This window comes from Melopsittacus undulatus, chromosome 1 (assembly GCF_012275295.1).
Source record: "Melopsittacus undulatus isolate bMelUnd1 chromosome 1, bMelUnd1.mat.Z, whole genome shotgun sequence".
Taxonomy (NCBI): domain Eukaryota; kingdom Metazoa; phylum Chordata; class Aves; order Psittaciformes; family Psittaculidae; genus Melopsittacus; species Melopsittacus undulatus.
This window is the reverse complement of record NC_047527.1, coordinates 63,582,470-63,604,646: the sequence shown is the minus strand read 5'-3', so window position 1 is coordinate 63,604,646 and position 22,177 is coordinate 63,582,470. Positions and strand designations below refer to the sequence as shown.

The following is a 22,177-nucleotide window of genomic DNA, read 5'->3' as shown; positions in this document are numbered from 1 at the left end:
ATAATTAAAATAGCTTGTTAACTGTATTTGCAGTGCTTGTCAGATCAGACTTTTTTTTTTTCTCCTTATGCGTCAGAATTTTTTCTGATGTGAAAAACATCAGTTCTACTACGGAAATATAATAATAGTTTTTCTCTAGGGAGAATGGAGAAAGCAACCGAAAACTTGAAACTGTCATTTAACACTCTCTTAAAAATGGCCTAGTCCATGGCCTATAATGAAATATGTAGCTGGAGATGTGTTTTTTTGGAATTTGTCACATGGAACTTCCAGATGATGTAGAATGTTTTAAGGAGTTGGATTTCATTGTGCTAAATCTTTTTCATTTACTGTCAAGTTCTGCCTGCTAAGGTCTGAAAATCAATTTGTTAATGAAGTTGCTGAGTCAATAGGAAGGGCGATTAGAAAGCTTCTATTTGCTTTTAAATGCCTGAATTTGTCAATATGTGTGTTAACTTAAGTAATGATATGAAGCTTTGCTACAAGGCAGTATCTGTTTCTTTGTATTTAAACACTAGAGCTGTGACTAAGCCTTGAACATTATTAATGATATCAGTATATCAAGGGATCCTTTGCTGGTTGGGCTTAGTATACTGCAGGCACTAGATAAATCCTCACATGGCATAATTTCATGTCTTGTCAGGTTTTTATATATTGATTGATTGAATTATGAGAGAACATAAATGACAGTGTGGCTGGGAAGTAGTGTGAGGCTTAGTGGATGGTTTAGGAGCAATGGAAACAATCTAAGTACACTTTGTGAAAATATTATGTCATGCAGCGACAGCAGTGTGTATCTGCAAATCAGCAGATATAGCATGTACAAGATGGAGAGATGGAGTATAAATCCTCCTCAGGATCCAGTGTCGTAAACCTCTCTGACTAAAAGTATAACTTCAGTGGAAGGAATAGTTCAAAATCTATAGTTCTTGGAAGTGGAGCAACAATAAAACACAAGACTTTCCTCCCTCTAAACTGAGAGTTCATCTCAAGGATTCACAGCAAACTCACATAAAGCGATACATGAGTTTGTGATTAGGATGAATTCATCTTACCTTGCAGTCAAGAAGAGAGAAAAAAACATACAGACACAACCTAACCTGGCTTTGGAGTTTTGAATAGAGGATATGCATTTGAATGCTTGACTCAATCCCTTTGTCCCTGTGCAGGCAGTTAGAAAAGAGAACTCTTGACCCTAGTAGGAACATTTGATTTGATTTATTCACTTGTCATGTGGTGGAGCAAATTGACAACTGTCTTCTATGCTGGAGAAATGCAGGATGATACTGATAGTACTGGTACTAGGGATAGGGTAGAAAAGAATAACAGAAATATTACAACTGGAAAATTGCTTTTCTTGGCAAATACAGTGTGAGGCTGAGTGGCTGAAGAACTTCTGAAAGCCTTTTTTAGCTTTGAATTCCAAGTTTCTGCGTGGCTGTTTGAGGAAATTTTTCTTTTCTGCCTCTTTCCCATTCTCTGCAATAAGAAGTCTCAAAAACCAAACAATGAAATAAAAGGCAAAGAGTAAATGTGCTGGAAATTACCATGTGGCATTTGCTACTCAGGCAATATTCTATAGTACTGATGGGGGGGGTGAAGGGGGGAGAAGAGAACATTTTCGTAAGACCCCTTCAGTCTCAGTCAATTTACTGTATGTTGCTGATAGTGATACTGCCTTTTTGACTTAACTAATTCAGGTCACTGATGGCCTGCAACATGTGAAATAAGGTTGAAAAGATTTTTAGTCAAAGGTGACTTGCTGTATTTCTGTACCACATCTAAACAGAGTACCTGTCCTCCCCCATCTTGATGAATTCTGACTTACTTGATTTACTATGGAGGGAGACAGACCTTTCAGTTCTGCAAATCCTCCCTTTGTAGAAAGGGAGATTCTGTTCTCAATTGGCTGCTTTCAATTTCTGTCTAATTCTCTCTTACTGTAACAAAATTTATGATTTTTTTATTATTTTTTTTTTAAATGGAGAATTTTCTGTCCATGGAAAGAGCAAGTTGGTTTAGTCTGCAAACACTTCTGTCATCCTTAAGGGGTATCACTGAGGTATGATACGTGATACAACCTGCAAACTGTTTTCTGAACACACATTATTAGTAGGACAGATGCAGACACCCATTCCTTAGCTTCTCAAATGAAAGCTTCCCTGTGAGTAATCTTTGTGTGCCAGATGTTCTTACTTTGTTGAGTGACAGTCTAAGCATGGGCTGAAATCTGCATGTGTGGCTTTGATCTCCAGTCTGTAGTGTGAAATCCATTTGAACCTTTGGTATTTTGGCTAAAAAGTGACAATAATATTCTATGTATCTGGCAGAAGGTCATAAAGACATGAAGGTATAATACTCAGAGGTTGCTGTGCTGTAGGGAAATGTTTCAATGTCAGATTCTTCTGGATTCATCTTCTTCATCATTCCATTTCAGTGTGTGTTCAAGACAATTCAGTACAGTGATGAAGAATCATTAATAGTATCTACAATACTATTAATGATAGCATAAAAACCAGTCATATATCTTTATTTCATATACTGAAGCATTCCTGCTAGTATCCAGGTAGGGCAAAACAGTAGAGACTGTTTGCAATTCAGTTTTTCTCTTGTATTTGAGGATATCCATCAACTGCTTACCTTATCGCGTTAATTTATTACAGTGGCAAAATCATCTAATTTGTATTGATTATTGTTTTTCCTGCTTTTCATTGTGATGCCTCACTTTTCCTGATTGACATATTAACATAAGCATTTAACCAGGCTGAGGATTTTGTTATCTGTCTTAATTTGCAGAACTCTTCCTCCATTTTGGAGATTTGATTTTTTCTTTTGTTGGTGCTGTCTCCTATAACCTGCTTCGTTTACAGTTTCCTTTAATTCTGGAAAATAAGCCTCTGCCAGAAATGAAGTATAGAAGTAGTGATTCCTTGGAATATCTTCAATTTCTATATATTTAATGTAATGTAGTCATAACTGCTGGCTTCTAGGTAAATAACTGCTACTGGTGATCCAGTGCTTAGGTAGTAATGACATTCAAAACAGAGAAACCTGGTTTTGGATTCAGCATCTTGTGTTGTGAAGTTTTCTAAGAAAATTATAGGCACCCCAACCATGATACATTATTTGCTTCGTAGGCATATTAATATAGGACAAGTTCATGTGCTAGAAAGGAAAAACTGCTTTAGTCCTCTGGCTTGTTGTATAGCTGAGTATTAAAGAGCTTACCCCGAGGTTTGTTTTATTAGCCCAGAGATACACAGGTGTTCAAGATCACAAGTCTGAATTACCAGAAAGACTGCTGGTGTTTGAGAAAATCAGTGATGTTTCTATCGTTTGTTCCTTTTTGAAACAAAGCAGATGTTATCGCTTTGTCAGTCCCTCCTAATAACTTCTGACCACTGGCCAATTTCAACCAAATTTTAACAGTGGATTTCCCAAAGATTATTAGCTGCTGTACATTCCCATGAAAATGAGCCGCTGAGAGAGGGATCCAGTGCACAGGAGGCTCGCAGCATGAGCAGAGAGAACTTCAAGCCAACCATGACATGTGATGCTCCTTTCCCAGCTTCTGTTTACGGGAAGGGGACTGCATTGAAAACACTTAAAAAAAAACCCATCAGAAAGTTAGTTAGGAAAACACAGAGGAGAGGTGCAACCCAGAAGGATACGAAGTATGAGCTGTGATGTTTGTTTGTTTGTGTAGAAACGTAGGACACGTGTATCTGCAGGAAGCCAGGGTTTATTAGCTGGCCCTGTTACTCCTCAAAATTCTTGTTAATACAGAATTTCACAACTATATGCAGGTTACAGCTGGTGTTTTTTAACACTTTAACACATAAGTAATGCAAGTAATCACATACATGTTTATACTCGTCACTGAATGAATCTTCTTGTTAAAATCTGAATTTTCTAAATCCTCATGCTTGCAACCTGGAGATCTGGCATGGGCACCTTAACATTTGATAAAAAATATAGGGGTTTTGAGTGTTGTGTTTTTGTTTTTTTTTCTTTTTTCTTTTTCCAATTCCTTGTTACATTTGTTCCAGTACAGTGAGCTTGTGCTACTTTTGCCTTCACTGCACAATTTCCATGTATTATTAGTTCAAGCAATGAAAAGGGCATTTAAACTAGTCTTTGGCTAAGAAGATTAGCTACTTCTATCTATGAGATGCAGGCAGTTCCACTTAAGCAGACCTTTCTCCCACTGGAATATGACCCAATACACCATAAAACTACTGGCTTCTTGGCCCACAGTTATTTATTTTTTCCGCCTTTGATTTCCTATTTTATCTCCTGGGACTGGAGGGATTTTATAGACTTTCTGTACTTGTGTTGTACTTTTAATAGGCAAAGCGAGTGAGGGGAAACACTTCGATGACATTCTGGTCCTGCTTTTGGAAGTTAGCTGAGCACATAAGGAAGTGTTTCTCACTTCACCATAGGAATGCCTGAGAGCTTCTGAACAGGAAGATAGCATAGTAGGACTGACCTTCAGGCAGATTGGATGTGAATTATCCCCTCATTTGAGAGAAGCTCTGGTGAATTTGGAGGGAGACAGACCTTTCTGTTCTGCAAATCCTCCCCTTGATACAAACTGCCAGCAGCAGATCTGCTTTTTTTGATGTGGCCCCCCGAAGTTCTGTGGTTGCTGCTGGGGAAGAAAATGCATGGGGAGTTAAAGCATATCAGCAGTACCAGATCTCCTAATTAGACCATGTCTCTCTGTTGATGGATGTAAACATGCACAAGCTAGAGCAGACTTAGAGAGTAATCGTATATTCACCCTCAAACTTAAAGAAACATATGTTTCAATGCATCAGAGGAGAGTAGGGCACAATTTAGTGACAAAGATTCTTTCATGGTGATAAAAAACACTGACCCTCATTCCCGGTGTGTAATTTCAGTTGTATTGCAGGGGAGATATTAGCATTACATAGCTGTTAAGAGCAGAAATTCGGTCCACAAAGTTTAAATTGGAAATTTCAGAAGATTTTCAGGCTGAGGTATGGTAAGAAATGCACATCCTATATTCCAAATGCACTGCAAGATTTAGTAGGACCTTCCTTTCCCTTCTTTCCATCTTCTGCCTGAATACATGAAATTGATTTATATGGCTTAACCTGGCTTTCCATCAGCTCGAATTTGGCTTCTGTCCAGTATTCACTTTATTTAAATACGATTAGCTGTTCTTTTTCATCTTGTTTGTCTTGTGTTTCTACTGTTGGAGAAAACAGCAAGATGATAGTATACAGTGTAATTTTCCTTTGATCTGAAGTCAGCAAGTTCAGTTCATTACATGAAGTGTGACTAAAGGCATTTCAATATGGTTCTGGAGTTAGGTCAAAGCTGCTGAAGGCTGAACCTGTATATTTATTCTAACAACAATCTGTGTGTTCTGACAGAAAAAATATCCTTTGTTATTTACTGTTTTTTTGTTGTTTTTCTTAGCAGTTTTTCCATAATCATTCATTCACTTCTGTTTTAGTGTTGAATCAATAATACGGAATGAATGAGTGATGGCTTAGGGAGCAGACCGAGACTAAAGAGGGCAAGGGTGTCACTTTGTGTGCAGTATACTTTGGGTTTGGAAGATCACATTTAATACTGAACCACTCATGTATTCCCTCTCCTCCATGTACTCCTCCCTTGAATCAGAAAGATTTTACTTTTTTTTTCTTTTTTTCCCTCAAAGAAAAGTAAAATACATTAAAAAAAAAAACAACAAACCCATAGTGTAACAAACTTTACTATGTTTTTGTGAACACAAAGCCTTGTGTTTTAATGCTAGCTCAATTTATTGGTAAGGTGTTTAAAATATCCAGTCTAATTTATTATCAGAATAAAGAATGGCTCGGGCTTTTCTGGGACCTTTATTTTTTTTATTTTTCCTGTGTAACTTTTATCAAAGTATTCTGTCTCACTGCTTGTATCACCTTTGGTAATTTCCGTAAAAGGGTATTGAAGTCTTCATCTTCTGTGGCTTTTGCAGCCCCTCAGCTAGGACAGAGCTGCCAGGTAGACTCTTATTCAGTTACAAAAATGTTTCAGTATCACACCCTACAGCTATTGCTGCAGCTTCCTTCACTGCTACAAACAGTGTTCCTTCATGCCACCTCAAGCTGTTTTGTTACTACTTGCTGCTGCTTTTTCTGGAGGTGTTTTTGAGAGGTGGATGAGCACCTGTCCTGGGTTCAGCAGTAGCAGTTATTTTTTTTAGTTGTTGCTCAGTAATGTTTACTCTGACCAAGGACTTTGTGAGTCTCATGCTCTGCCAGGGAGGAGGGGAGGCTGGGAGGAAGCAGAGACAGGACACCTGACCCAAACTAGCCAAAGGGGTATTCCATACCACAGGACATCATGCCCAGTGTATAAACTGGCGGCAGTTACCCAGAAGGGCTAGACCACTGCTTGGTCAGGCTGGGTATCAGTTGGCGGGTGGTGAGCGGTTGTATTCTCTTCCCTTGTTATTGCCCTTATCATTATTATTATTATTGGTGGTAGCAGTGGTTTGTGTTATACCTTAGTTACTGGACTGTTCTCACCTCAACCTGTGGGAGTTACATTCTTTCAAATCTCCTCCCCATCCCTCTGAGAGTGTGGGGAGGAAGGTGAAGAAGTGAGTGAGTGGCTGCGTGGTTCTGCGTTGCTGGATGGTATTAAACCACAGCAGTACCTCTGGTTGCCATCTCTGCCTTCTCTTCCCTGTCTTGATATGATAGACTTAAGATTTGCTTCTCTGGGAAATCTTATGTAGTTTGGCATCTTTGCTATGCTGAGTGAAGAGGACTGTGATATGCACTGATTTCTTTTTTAGATTTGAGATTATTATTTTAATTGTTTTATGTCACACTTTCTAGTACTTTGTCTGATGTCTTTTTTTTTTCCCGCTCTGTGTGTGTGTGTATGTTTTCAACCCACTGGACAGCAGTGCTGCTAAATTTCCTTCTATCCCATAGCTGGTCAGCACATCTCCTCTTGACTGCCTCTGGGAAATGTTATGTGATTTGTGGGGATATACCTGTGTAACACCAACATCCCATTAAAGATAGTCTTGAGTCTATTCACAGCTCTACCAGGCCAAAGAACCAGCTTTAGATCTGTTAATCCCATGATCTTCATTACTCTGTGACCCACAAACTTCGCTTGAAGTCTCCTACTGTTAAATGGGAGCATTACTACAATTTCTTGGCAATTGAAGCACTGAATTTTGAGCTCCCCTTTGCATTCTTCCCCCTGCCTGACATTACACAAATCTTGTTTTTATGTTTCTTATTTGAAAGCTAAGCTCAGGGAAATCAGATGCTAATTGGTTGCCCATCTGTATATGATTTTTCTGCTTTAAAGGTTATATTGATTTATAACTATCTTATTTCACCAAAAATAATGACTTTGTCACTTTCTGGTTGGTTCTTGGCAATCATTATTAATGTTCAGATTACAGTATTGTATTTTCTGACTATTGTGTAACTTCAAATATTCTAGAATGTAGGTTTCAAACTTCTTTTGCCACCATTTCCCCAGGTGTGGTTCTTCTGATTATTTTCACCATTCTTATACTTTCTATAAAGCTGGAGTTGGTTATTTTGGTATGCTATTTGCAAAGTGATTGCTTTAATTTGTTTCTGAAAGGTAGCATAGAGTGTGTTCTACAAGACCAGTTTGCTGGCCTGTTTCTCAACATCTACCTTGGAAAGCTCTGCTACTGCTTTCTCTGCAGTCCCTTTGACCAGTCTGTCCTGAGTGGCCCTCTGTAAAGTGACACCCTCTCCTATAGCTGCTGCTGTCCTTGCAACATACAATCCTGACCACATTAAGAAGGTCAATACAAATAAGTCAAGGCAAAACTGGTGTAATAAAATTTATTATTTCATACCATTGCTCCCACAGTCTTTAATCCACTTCTTCATTTCATTCCCTCTTACTTCAATGTTTTCCTTCATATTAATGTCTTATTATAGAACAAGGAAAGCTTTCTCATGTGGTAAATTAACCTGCTCTTCCCTGTATGCTGTTTTGGTGGCAGTTACTTGATTACTCATTTTGAGGGATAGTATAATTGATACAAATTCAGCAACAGCAGCTTCCTGGCATAGACTGAAGAACAAACTTGTAAACCAAGAACTTGCAGAAAAAACCATACCTCTTCATAATTTCAAAACTGAAATAATTATTGGCCTTTAAAACTGGAAAAAAAGCATAATTATTGAAGAAGTAACATATCGCTGATATAGGAAATTAAGCACTAAAATACAAATTCTCATGTAATAGAAGCTGTTATAAGGACTTGTCTTCTCAAGTGCATGGCAGTGTTCTTGGAATATGATTTATCTAGTATTACAACCACTACAGCATTTGTCTCTTGGTAGTTCCAGTCTTTCAGAAGTGTAGCTGGAAATCCAGATTTACTTTGATATCTCATCTTGCTTTGGTTTATTTAATTTTTAGGAGATGAGTAGCTTAAAATTTCCAAACTCTATGTAAAGCTATGACACATTCTGCTCCTCATTCTCAGAGTAAAGGAAAATGTTTCCCCAGTGTAGTTGCTTGTTTTGCAGAAGTCTATTAGACTTTGTTATCCAATAGACAGCCTGCCACAAGCTGATGAATAAACTACAGAAGGATTGACATTATTACCACTACAAGCTTTGTTTGTATTCTGCTACAACACTAAGCTAAGAAACTTCAATAGATATAATTAAGCTACTGTGGGGGCACAATATGTATTGAGATGTGGATTCATTATGTTGATTTGCTTCCTGAAAGTAAAAAGATTAGTGGCACAGCTTCTGAAGGGCTTGTTCAAGTCGCTCAATATTCAGATGAGGGAACGAGAATATATGGGGTTAGGGAGTGAAAGATCTCCAGTTCAGCAGTCTAAAGTATTGCACGAAGTACTTGGGAGCTACAACTTTATATTCATTACTAAATAATACCATCTTGACATAAGGAAAGATTTAATTTACTCTATAAAACAGAGCAAGAAAGTTCTTCATCATAACCCTTTTGAAAAAAAAAACCTTGTAGAAGATTAATGACAGTCTCAATCTGAATTTGATTTCAATACAATTACAAATCAAAGGATGAATGCTGGGTTTTGCATTTGTAAACAAATTTCCAAGGTGGATCCTCTGTTCTCTTTAAGATCAACTGTAGCTGCAAGGAAAAGATCAATTCTGGGAAAGTGGGGTAGGCTTGCATCATTGATAATAATGGGGCATTTCACTATTAAGACATATTAATACTAAAGAGATAATTTTCCTAATGTGTCTTTTTTAATTTAAACAATCAAACCAAAGACTTGTTTAGGTAAGCAGATTTTTATTGATTTTCTTTTGAAGGCTACTGAGAAAAGCAGAGTGACTGAGCAAGCAATAGAGAAGATCAGTATTATGTCTAGCTCTTAACAAAATTAATCAAATAATAAAGGTATCAAACAATCAAATACAATTCAAATAATAGGGAAAACAAAGGTGCTGATTCTCTGTGGTGCATACCTATCTATATATTTATGTGCACACATATGTATATTTAGAATGATCTAAAATTATCTTCAGTCCTTTTTATAGCTGTATGTTCCTGACAAGTACTGTTACATTTCAGATAAATGTAGTTGCATTCTCTTACCTCACATCAGGATTAATTATCATTCAGAAATGTGGCTGACAATATAGTTGTACGTAAGCAGCATGCTTTGAAGTTGTTTTCCTGTAACTTTTTGGTTGCTAGTTGTTTTTGCCCTTCACCCACTTCACATTTTTCTGCTTACTTATAAAGAGTTAAAAAATACGCCAAATTTGTAAATCTGAAAGAGAAGAAAGGTTCAGAACCACTGTTACATAAAGATCCTCCATATTATTTGCTGATATTGATAAAGGAGGTCAGAATTACAGATTGTAGAAATACAGACTGTAATCAGGCCAGCCTGGGAAAATTTGACTGTAGAAACATTTCTTTCCTAGTAAATTTTAGTCAATCTTTTCAAAGCCTTGTGTCTTACCTATTAGGATTCAGTAATGATACAGTTGCCAGATTTGATAATGCTTTGTGATGTTAAAATTAATGTTGTTGAGTTCTTTGAATTGTCAGTGTAAAAACTCTTGTGATCAATCTGATTTTTGTCCTTGTTTTTACAATTCTTTCTGACAGTGTGATAAATATCCTTATGTTGGTTTTAGCTTGAGAAGACGGAAAATGCCGAAAATTTTTTCTTTTTGCTTTTTTTTAGAGCAAAGGATAGAAAGGCACAACTTCGAGGCCCTTATTTTCCCTGCCTTACCTATCCATTTTTGTTGATCAAGAACTTGAGCTACTGTTTTTGCAACCATAATTATCATAATCACATTCTACATAGACTGTACTCGAGGCTGCAAGAAGTCTGTCCTCCATTATAACCCAAATCTTCCCTCATAACAAATGTGCTTGCATTGGCTTGATTTGTCTGATATTTACTGTCTAATGGCTAGACCACAGCAAGAGGTTTATGATTTTTGCTACTTGTGTTGCCTTAAAAGAAAGTGAGTTGTTTTTGGGGTTGTTTTTGTTTGGTTGTTTTTTTGTTGTTGTTTTTTTTTTTAAATTGTATCTTTAAAACAGAATACAACAAAACACAGTAATAATCTTTGTGCAAATAGTTCTGTGGTTTGCTCTTTCTGTTAGCCTCATTCTTAGCTTTTCAATTTCCTATTGCCACAAGCAATGCTAGGAGGACTTAAAGGCAACATGCCGCCAATTAGTCATGGCTTGTGGACTGCTCATTTGAATAGTAGGCATTTATTTTTATGTCCAGACATCCACATTTATTACTACAGATGAACCAACAGAGTGTGATTTCATAGTTAGTTCAATGGTTTAACTGGTTATGTGAATCAGGAAAATGAAACTTTAAGTGTTGTTGCCCAATATTCTATTGTTTTACAGGCAGATTATTATAGTATTATAATCGCTTTAGAATGATGGTTTATGTCTCCAGTCACAAATGAATTCACACAGAATATGACATTGTTAGAATAGTGGTAAAGGGGAGAGGGCACTGTGCAGTAAATTTAATGATTCGTGTTTACTGAAAGTAAGTAGATTGAGAGTGCTACTTTGGAAGTCTCAGCTGCCTGCTCAAGGACTTTATAAACCCTAACTGGATGTGTTCCCCAAAAGCTGAATTTATAAGATGAGGGTGAGGTTTGCTTTCTGGGACCATACAAGTGTAACATTATTGCTTTAGCTCCCTAGTTGAATAATGAAATGTAGATCATGTGAATGCTACAGAGCCTCAGGCTTGTCCATGTATGAAATGAGTTTTGGTAACCCCTTTATATGAGAACACCTTGAGGTGCAGTCCCGACATTCATCTCATAAACTTGTCATCAGAATTGGCACCTGATCCTGTACCACCCCAGAGCATAAATGTGTCTTAATCTGCATGTCTTCTTGGTAGTCAGTCACAGGGACCTCCATGGCATGCTTGGACGGGTCCAGTCCCAGGTGATACTGCTTGTGAGTTTGCCAGTATTTTAGACTTCAGTTTCTTCTTCTGTTATTTAAAAAAATCAGAATAGAGATCAAAACAAATGTCACTTTTCTGAATTGTCATCAAGATTATTGCGGCCAATGTCAAGATTTCTGGTTTTGTGTATCCCTTTTTTTGGCCTTTGAGGAAGGCAATTCTGTCTTGCCACAGAACATCAAAGGTGCAGTGAATTGTCTCAAGTGGTCCTAGCTCTGTGCTTACCCTGGTGAAATTAATGTGCAGGATTATGAAGTGGTGCTGTCTTGGCTTCTTGTTTGGTGATTACTGATATAGCTAAGCTTTGTGTGAGTACCTGCACCACTGAAGAGATCAGTTTCCACACGCCTTTGGGTTCTCTAACTAATATTTGTGTGAAATGATAAGCATTCTCACCTTTCAGGTTCAGCTGAAAACAGAAAAGAGTGAAGTGTACGTGTTTTCAGAGTGCAGTTTGGTCCCCAAGAGCATAAAGTTATGAAGTCTGCTGCCTAAGCCCTGCAGAGGGTGGAATTTCAGATGCACTCCTCTGCTTGGAATGGCTCATTGCTCTAGCTCTAACCACCTCCATGCCCAGCATTCCTGATACGCTTGAGTCCCATCTGAGGCACTTAACTCTCCCTGTGTGATGTACAATAAGCTTAAGAGCCCAACTTTGTATTCCATTACTCTGAAAAGGCATTGATGTTCTCAGAGTATGTGTATTTGGCAGGCATTTCTGAAACCATATCTGTCTTATCATACTGCAACTGTTCACTATGTCTAATCACCATATATAAAATTGCAGTTCTAATTTTAACATCACAGTTGGCTGCTGTGGAAGTGGCTGTATTGAACAAAATGAAAAGTTATTAGCCAAACTCTTTTTCCTGCTCTGCAATCTAATAGTCATCTGGAGAAATCTCTTCAAAGTTGTTATAACTTTATGGGCTCAATACAGAGGAAGTTCTATGCCTCTACTGAGGTTTGAAGCCAGTATTATACATTGAAGACCAACACACTGAAAAAATCCCCTTCAGGGAGATTCTGCATGATTTTAGGAATGCCTAAATATGCAAGGCAGCTTCCTTTTTATCTCGGATGGCTCCAGGTGCTGGATGTGTGTGAATGTGGTTTTGTACATTTCATCTAGACCTGCTGTAGTTGATACAGGCTGCTGTCACTTAGCATCAGAAATAGGTGTTAACAAAATACACTGTTTTTCTTTAAAGTTGCTTCCAGCAGATAAATTAAAGGAGATGATGATGCTTATGACTGTTAAAATAATACAGTTGGAATGTTTTCCCTGAAATTTTTAAAGGTTTACAGTTCTCCCCTAGACAGTAAAATCACATCTGAGTGTCCTAACCAGGTCCCTCACCTGGTCTGGTTTTCTGACCACATGGACCTTTTAAATACTTTGCTGTGCAGTGGGGCATTATTGACATGAGGAAGGAGGAAGCTACACAGGGTAGTTGGCACCCTGAGTTTAGGGTGATGGTAAAGACAGCCTCAGTGCCTCAAGCTTAGGGTGGCACCCCATCTACTCTTGCTTTCTCCTGGACAAGAATTTCACTGTTGTGTTGCCTCTAAAATATGTCTGTGCCTTCAGTCTGGCAGTCAGCATGTCTAGATAAAAATAATGAAACAGCAGCTATGGCAGAGCAGGTATCAGTGCTCTCTTTCAGCCTGTGATCTGCATGGATGGATGTAGGGATGTGCTACTTTGACTGATGTGCCTAGTCTCTGCAAAGAGAGGGATTTGGCACTCACCATTACCTTCAGCATTGCCATCAGTTAAGAGCACCCTGTTTAGTATAGGGCTGTTTTCAGCTCTGTTTTTGCACAGCTATAGTTTCCAGTTCATATTATAAAGCAGATAAATGTGTGCAGAATCCGGGGTCCACTTCTGGGACCCAGCTCCTACAAGTTGTGTTTTACAGTATTTGACTTGTAAGTACTGGGATACTTCATCTATAACTGAGTATGTATTCACTGTGCTATCTGAAGTTTTCTTGTACAATATAAACAAATGGCAATGATAGAACCAGAAAATACCTGGTTTACTGATTATAGCTTAGAGCTCATTTTCAAAGACTGTGTAGTTAGGAATAGAAGAGCAATCCCTTTCTCATTCTCCCAAAGATAGAATTTACAGGTTATATGACTGATCTTGTCAGCTTTGGTTTTTATTAAACGTAGGATGTGACATTTATATGTCTAAGCTCACATGCATATAGTATATTGCTAATTCTTTGGAGTCAGTTGAGGATAGGGCACTCAAGTTATCTGCCATATAAGACCAAGTGGCTATAATTTTTTTTTTAAAGTAAGGGAAACCTTCAGTTTATCTATAATCTAGTGGATAATTAAAGTAATCAAAGTGAAAGAATATTATATGTTTTAATTACACTCAATATTTGGAACTTTAAAGCCCATGTTTTCCAAAATCACTCGAGTGATTCTTCACCACCTTAACACAAATCACACTGTGACCTATTTTACTGAAAGTTGCAGCTGAGTGAATACATAACATCATACATTGAAGTACTCTACACAGAATCATAGATTATTTTGAGTTGGAAGAGACCTTAAAGGTCATCTAGTTCTGGCCACCCTGCCATGGGTAAGTGTACCAAAAATTGTAATCTATTAGCTCCTTTTGTTCTGTACACAATCCAGAAATATAGACTGCAAAATTTCAAAACTTCTTTTTTTTTTAAATAATTGTAATTTTTTAGTTTTCTTCAAGCAAATTCAGAGACTAGGTATCTGCGCATTTTGAAAATACGTATCTTTGTGTGCTGATTCCAAGATCATTTGTGCCATTTTATAGAATCATAGAACAGTTAGGGTTGGAAAGGACCTTAAGATCATCAAGTTCCAACCCCCCTGTCATGGGCAGGGACATCTCACACTAAACCATGTCACCCAAGGCTCTGTCCAGCCCAGCCTTGAACACTGCCAGGGATGGAGCATTCACAGCTTCCCTGGGCAACTCATTCCAGTACCTCACCGTCCTCACAGTAACAAATTTCTTCCTTATATCCAGTCTAAACCTCTGCTGTTTAAGTTTTAATCCGTTACCCCTTGTCCTATCACTACAGTCCCTAATGAATAGTCCCTCACCAGCATCCCTGTAGGCCCCCTTCAGATACTGGAAGGCTGCTATGAGGTCTCCACGCAGCCTTCTCTTCTCCAGGCTGAACAGCCCCAGCTTTCTCAGCCTGTCTTCATATGGGAGGTGCTCCAGTCCCCTGATCATCCTCGTGGTCCTCCTCTGGACTTGTTCCAACAGTTCCATGTCCTTTTTATATTGAGGACACCAGAACTGCACGCAATATTCCAAGTGAGGTCTCAAATGCATAATATATAAATAAATATTTATGAACCTCCAGATTTTTTTTCCATGGCAGTATCCCTGTTATTGTTTTTATCATAAAAAGTATAAAATTCTGCACTGTAAAAGTGTATTACAGTATTTAGATCAGTGCTAAAAATATTGATTTTTTGCTTGTTTTGGTTTGGTTTTGGTTTTTTGTTTGTTTTTTTTTTTTTGTAAATAGGTATAATTTGATGAAATGGAGCAAAATTAAAAATACATCTGGCAATACTTCCAATTCTTTGTTTTTATTAATCTAGGTAGCTTTGTCTTGGATAAAGATGTAAATTTTTAGTAATCTTCTGCATAGAACAGTTTTGAAAAGTGGTTCTTTCAGGGAGAAATACCTTAGTATTGTGGTTGGAGTTTCCAAACATGAAACTCTGATGTCTTATGCAGGTTTAGGCTGGTGATCCTTCTTCTCAGGCCTGGTCAGAGCACATCTGGAGTGGTGTGTTGGTGTGTCCAGATCTGAGCTCCATCCAATGGAGGCCTACAAAAATGATGAATGAATTGGGGCACCTGCCATGAAGAGAAGCTGAGAGAAACAGGAATATTTAGCCTGAAGAAGAGAAAGCTTGAGGGGATCATGTCAGTGGGTATGCATACTTGATGGGGCAAAGGAACGCAGAGTCTCTCTGCCTTCTTATTCTTAGTGGTGCTCAGTAAAAGGACAGGAGGAAATAGGCACAAGCTGAAGTGCAGGGAATTCTATGTCATTGTGGGGGTGACAAGACATAGAGAAATTATGGAAAGTCTACCCCTAGGGATATTTACAAACCTGACTGGTCAGGGCCTTGAGCAACTTCCTCAAGGTAACCTTGCTTTAAGCAGAAAAAATGGACTAGACAATATGCAGAAGTGCCACCCTACCTCAGCTTTTCTGTGATTCTGTGAATGCAGCCCCTAGTCTTAATCTCGACTTTCACACTGTAGACTAAAGAAAAGTAAGGAACAGCAATGAAATTACACTGTTAGGCTGAAGTCACTACAGATTCCCTTATCAGCTAAAGACGATAAGAGTTTTTGCTTTAATCCTGCTTAATTCAGTATGCATTTATTGTTACTGTGTTTTTTCCAAATCCTCCTTCAGGCTTTAAAAGCAGTAACAATGAAACAGAGAGCTATAATCTCTGGGCTGATTTGAATATGGTTCCATACACAAATAAGTAATTCTGAAAAACAAAGATCTTAACACAAATAGCATTGGTTTGACCCTCCCTTGAGCAGGAAGATGGACGATTTCATTTCCTGAGCTCCCTGTTGTCCTGTTATCCTGTGATAGTGAAATTGCTGAGCCATGGCTATTCCTAACTAAGATGGTTTATCTTTCACATATTATAATTTTGCAAATTTTGCATTTTTGGCAGTTGCCAGAGCATTGAAGCTTCTAATAATGGGTTCATGTATTTCTAGATCATAGCAAAGTCTTTGCAAGGTGATCTGTTTCCCCCCTTTTTTTTTTAATCCCCACATACAATTAACTGATCAGTTTTATCATAGTGCTAAGATTTTATTTGTTTTTCTGTAGAGGGGGTAAAGATTTTTGTAGTGATTGTATTGGAGAGAGGGGAATGATATCTAAACTAGGGATAATGTCAGTCCTTATACTGAGCTTTTCTGCATTAATGAGTTTTATTTCCTGTAATAGATATGTACGTGTCGCCTTGAGCTGCCAATAGATCCATGAAACCTTTAATCTAGTGCCGTTTTCTAGATAACTCCTGTAGCAGTTCCAGCAGAGAACTCCTGCAAAAGCAATGAGTTTCAAGAAAGCAAAGCATCTGTTATGAAGTCTCCTCTAATACTTCTCTTGAAGTGCTTTACCATCAGTTAAGTTCAACTCCTGTCAAATATCCAAACTGGTTTACTCTACAAAGAAATGTGAAATTAAAATAAGCTTTTAGAATTATTTCACAATCTGCTTCTGGGGCATATGGAAAGTATTTGCTTACCTCAGTTGTGTATGATAATTTCTGGCCACAAATGTGGCCTTCTGTGGCTAGATATAGAATCATAGAATAGTTAGGGTTGGAAAGGACCTTAAGATCATCTAGTTCCAACCCCCCTGCCATGGGCAGGGACACCTCACACTAAACCATACCACCCAAGGCTTCATCCAACCTGGCCTTGAAGGGTATAACTTCTTCCTGAGCATACTGGCAAGATGATTGAGAAGCTGTCAAGTAAATGGATTTCAGAAAACTCCCTGTTGCAGGTGGATATTAATATTAACAGGTGTGCATGGGATGTTGACTTATGTAGGCTTAAAATTATTCTCCGACAAGGAAAAATTGCTCTTTAGAAACTGCACAGTACTGAAAACATACTGCTTCCCAGTTGATAATAAGCCCTTTTCCAAAAACTGCAATAATAGTGGTTGCGTGCAGATGAACAGAACTTACATCCTGTCTTGTCATAATGATATTTGGTGATTATTAAAGTGTTAAAGCTGTTGTTGTACAAGAAAAGGTCTTGGACCTCTTTGTTAGCTACCAAATGACCCTAACAATAAAAAATGACAGGCAGTAACACTTAAAAATAATATTTCAAACCAGTCTTGTCAATCCCAAAAGCCAAAGAGACCAGGTGGAAATGTGCAGAAATGTACAGAAACAGTGGCAGCTTTCTATCCTGAGCAGACAATGAATAAATTGTGTGGCTTCCTCTTCATTAAAGCAAGGATAGAAACTCCAGGGGAGATAGGTTGACCAAGATGGTCAGAAGATCACTGCATTGAAAGTAAAAAAGAATGTAGAGAAGAGAGAAGGTGCTCAAAATGATGATATTTTGTAGTTAGTCAAAATATCAATGGTCAAGATATTCTTCACTTGGTTGTACTTGAGTTTCAAATGAGAAGAAATATAATTGCTCATCTATAAACAAATTCAACCTTATATATCACTGAATCCTGCTGGAAAGATTGATGTGACTGGAGTGTTAAATTCAGCAGTCACAGACTCCTTGAAAAAGATCAAGTTGGCAAAAGTCAAGAGGGAGCACTCTGAAGTAGCATTTCTCATTGCTGTCAGTGACCTCCTGGGGGGAGAAGGAGGGGGGGGAAAAGAGTTTTTAAGATATTACTGTCAGGTTAGAGAAATATGAAGCAAATAATCGGTATAAAGTTATTTCCTGATATTTGCAGAAGACCATCAGATCCCACTAGAAAACAAGATGATAAGCTTGCGATGTAGTTATGATATATACAGGGGAAAATAAGATGTATGATATGGGACTTCAGTCTGGGTGAAATACAGTAGAAATGCCAACTTCGTGAACAACAGCAAGAAGACTATGGAACATGTTTATGTTTAAATTAACACCATTTATAGCTGTGAATTTTTAAATAATATTTCTCCATATCCACAGGCTACCCTGATTATAAAAACCAAACAAACAAAAATGTAACTGGCTTACTGTCTGACATTTAATGAAAACAAAAGTAAAAAGGAGAAAATTATACCAATTGATGAAAATCGGTAGGTTTTGGGGGAACAGATGACAAAACAAATGCTGTAAGCTTTTTTTGCAGTAACCTGTGAGGATGATGGTTAAGTTGTTCTAAATAATTTTGCATTTATTTTTTTCCTTAAAAATGGTCAAAGTACCTGGTGACTCTTTCTCATGTATCTTAATATCTTGGTCCATTGAATAACTTCAGAGGAACTGGAAGGAAGCTAACACTGCACTAATAAGTTAAAAAACTTGAGTCTTTTAACTCAGAATCACAGAATCCCAAGGGTTGGAAGGGACCTCAAAAGATCATCTAGTCCAACCCCCCTGCAAGAGCAGGGTAACCTAGAGTACATCACACAGGAACTTGTCCAGGCGGGCCTTGAATATCTCCAACGTAGGAGACTCCACAACCCCCCTGGGCAACCTGTTCCAGAGCTCTGTCACTCTTACAGTAAAGAAGTTCTTCCTGATGTTAACGTGGAACCTCCTATGCTCCAGTTTACACCCATTGCCCCTTGTCCTATCACTGGATATCACTGAAAAAAGCCTAGCTCCATCATCCTGACACCCACCCTTTACATATTTGTAAACACTGATGAGGTCACCCCTCAGTCTCCTCTTCTCCAAGCTAAAGAGACCCATCTCCCTCAGCCTCTCCTCGTAAGGGAGGTGTTCCACTCCTTTAATCATCTTTGTGGCTCTAACTCTTTAAGTTATAAACGAGTTTGAGTTGATATAGGCTGAAGTGAGTCTTACAAAATGGAACACATAATAGAGGTTTTGACTAATAACAAGCAGACAGAGGGAAGAGAAAGGTGACCCATAGGGATTATAAAAAATTAGCTGCTGCCAAACTTGTCTGATTTTAAAGCTGCAATTTCTGTTAAGAAAAAACAAAGCAAAAACCCCAAAAAAATGTTTCTAACTTGAGTTTAGTTTCTAAGTTATCAGTCATAAGGCATTTTCCTTGCAAGTAATGAAAACAAGTCACTAGCACAGAGTGATCCTGATTAGTGAGGGAACAGAATGTCTTAATACATTTCATACTTCCTTCTTCTGGATCATACTCATCTCTTCTGGAAAGCAGTTTTCATGAGAAGGATTATAATCATGTTAAATAATTAGCCCGTCATTACAGTGTGGTGCTGCTCTCAACAAAACAGGATTCTTAGATGAATAAGCAGATAAATAGGGGAATTCTTAGAAGAAATTCTGTGTCCAGTTCTGGTGCTCATATCAGAAGATATTCATAAAATCCAAAATTTTCAGAAAACAGCTAAGCAAATCTATAAATTCAGTAAAAAGGGGAGATTCCAAGGATTCCAACGATTCTATTCATTCCCCCCAGACATGATGATGGTGAAATTTTGTCACCTGAACTACATAGAAACTTTTTATAACTACCTCACACTACAAAGAAATATATCAAAGATAATTCAAAGTGGAAGCTAGACAAAATAAGGTTAGAAATAAGGTATACATTTTTAACAACAGAGACATTTCACAGAATGATTTACCGAATCTTTCATTCAATTCTATCTTACTAGCAAGTTAAGAGCAAATACGTTTCTAATGCCATGCTGTAGGTTAAAGAAAATCAGAGCAGACCTTTGGTGTGTCGTACATATAAGGTCAACTTAGATCCTCAAAATTTTTTGGTCCAGGCTTATCTACAAGTCAGCTGAACACAGATGTTTTTAAAAGAAAATTGAAGTATTACCATTTATAGTGTGAAAGCATGGAAGATGAACTTAAAAAAAAATCAGAAAAGATTCCTTCAATAATGGAGAAAGCTACTTATTCTCTTAAATTGATGCAAAAATATTAAAAGGTAATTATTCATCTGGAAATTGCATGAAGCAAAATTGTAGTTCATTGTACACAAGATAAAGTAACTGGATTAAAAAAAAAGTAGGCATGACTAAGTTCTTTGCTCAGCTCAGATCTTTAAATAATTCAGCAGATTTTTTTTCCTTTTTTTTTTTTTGTCAGAAATCCACAACGAAAAATTTCAATGAGTCTGTCCTTTCTGCAGAAAGGGAAAATTTTCAGCCTTTTCAGGGAACACAGTATTTATAACTTTCAACTGGAAAATATGTTCACTGTGGATCTCTATTCTGGGGGAAGATAGAAAGGAAATAGTGTTCCAAATCACATTAGCTTCCACAGAAAAGAAGGAATTATAGAAGTTTATTTTTTACTTTGTTCTTAAACTAAAACAAATAATCTTATTAAATGTTTGAACACAAGTTCCTTAAATCACACACAAAAAAAGACAGACTTCATTTTCATAATTAGTAATTTTATAGTTTTTCTATTGTGAAGAAAAGCTTGTCTCTGTGCCCAAAGACTTCAGAGCTGTAACAGATTCTTTTGCAGCTATGAAGATATGGAAGTACCCTCTCAGGAAAATTGTCCTTGTTTTGTTTTTTTTTTTAAGTGCATCTAGGCCCAGTTCGCTAGGACTCTAAGGCAATACCTACATTAGCATTGCTGTTCAGATCTGGAATGTAGTTTTAAAATAAGTCCTATTGGTGTCCACACTTACCATGCTTTGGTTCTTGTCAAGGGGACATGTTGGGATGTATGGCTAGGTTCCACAAGGAAGAACCAAGAGCCATGTGTTCTTCAGAAACATAACTCTTTCTTTTTTCTCTAGTAATTTGTCCTCACCTGCAGGACCAGTTTAGAGCTAATTTATGTGATGTGGTGGACCCTGGGTACTCAACACCGTTTGCTTATGTTCACATGAACTAACAGAACGGCAAGTATGCAGCAGATAGCTTGCTCCCTTTCTGTGGCAGAGGGGCATAAACTACTAAGGAGAATAGGATGGTGCTTTCTGCTATCATCTGTGTCTGGTAGATATTGCTCCTGAGCAGCTATTGTGCTTCTCTTCTTTTTTTTTTTCTTTCTTTTTTTTTTTTTTTTATCTCCTAAATCTTTAGAAGCCTGAATCTTGCAGCTATAGTCCTGAATATTCACAGGTATGGAACATGAGACCATAGTTGTGGAATTATCGCACAGAGCTTATCCCACTGTGTAACTGAGGGCTTCCATGCCCTTATTCTGGGCCTTACAAACCTTTGTTGAAACTGCTGGGTTTTAAAGTTGAAAATAATTAATTTGCACAGTCCAAAATCTTCAGGTCAGAAGAAGTAACTATGACATTTACTTTGACATCCAATTAAAACTCAGTCCAATTTTTTGTCATTTAATGTACATCTTTGTGCAGTCCAGTAATTTATTGCTAAGCTAGACCATATCTTTATAAAATATATCATTTTTTTGATTTAAAATGCTCTACAGAGAATCTGGCATACCCTAAGTGAGGTGTTCTATTGATTAATTGCACTTGCTCTTAAAATATTTCCAGTCAGACTTTGCTTAGCTTCAGTCTCCAGTCATTCATCTTTCTGCCTTTGTCTGTCAAGGAGCTGCTTGCCACTGAAAAATCTTTTAATACATAGGTACTTACAGACTGAGACTTTGCTGCCCTTGGGGAAATAGTTCAGTAAAAGCAACATGCGTTTTCAAAATTCTTTTAAAGAAATCAGAATTTAAAACACTATTTTAAATTCTTTCCAATTTCAGAGGAATAACGAGGAAAAGAGAGGCATCTCTCTCTGTCCTTTTACTATAGTATAGATTGCAAGATATTGAGCTTTTTTACCAAACTGTAGTGATGAGCTGAAATAAAGGCTGGCATAGCATTCTGTTTTCAGAGAGATAAACATGATTATTTTAAATCAGTTATGTCTCAAAGTTTTCCTGTTACAGCTGCTACTAACCAAACCTCTTTTTATCCCAAATGATAAAACTGGAAAAACCTAATGGGAAATGTAGAGAAGGTGGAG

At 37.5% G+C, this 22,177-nt stretch overlaps 1 protein-coding gene across 1 annotated transcript in view; it reads left to right on the top strand.

Moving 5' to 3' along the window:
• The window catches only part of GABBR2 (gamma-aminobutyric acid type B receptor subunit 2), a 446,922-nt gene that overhangs the window by 96,552 nt on the left and 328,193 nt on the right, over positions 1 to 22,177 (top strand). The gene's annotated exons all lie outside the window — the stretch shown is intronic.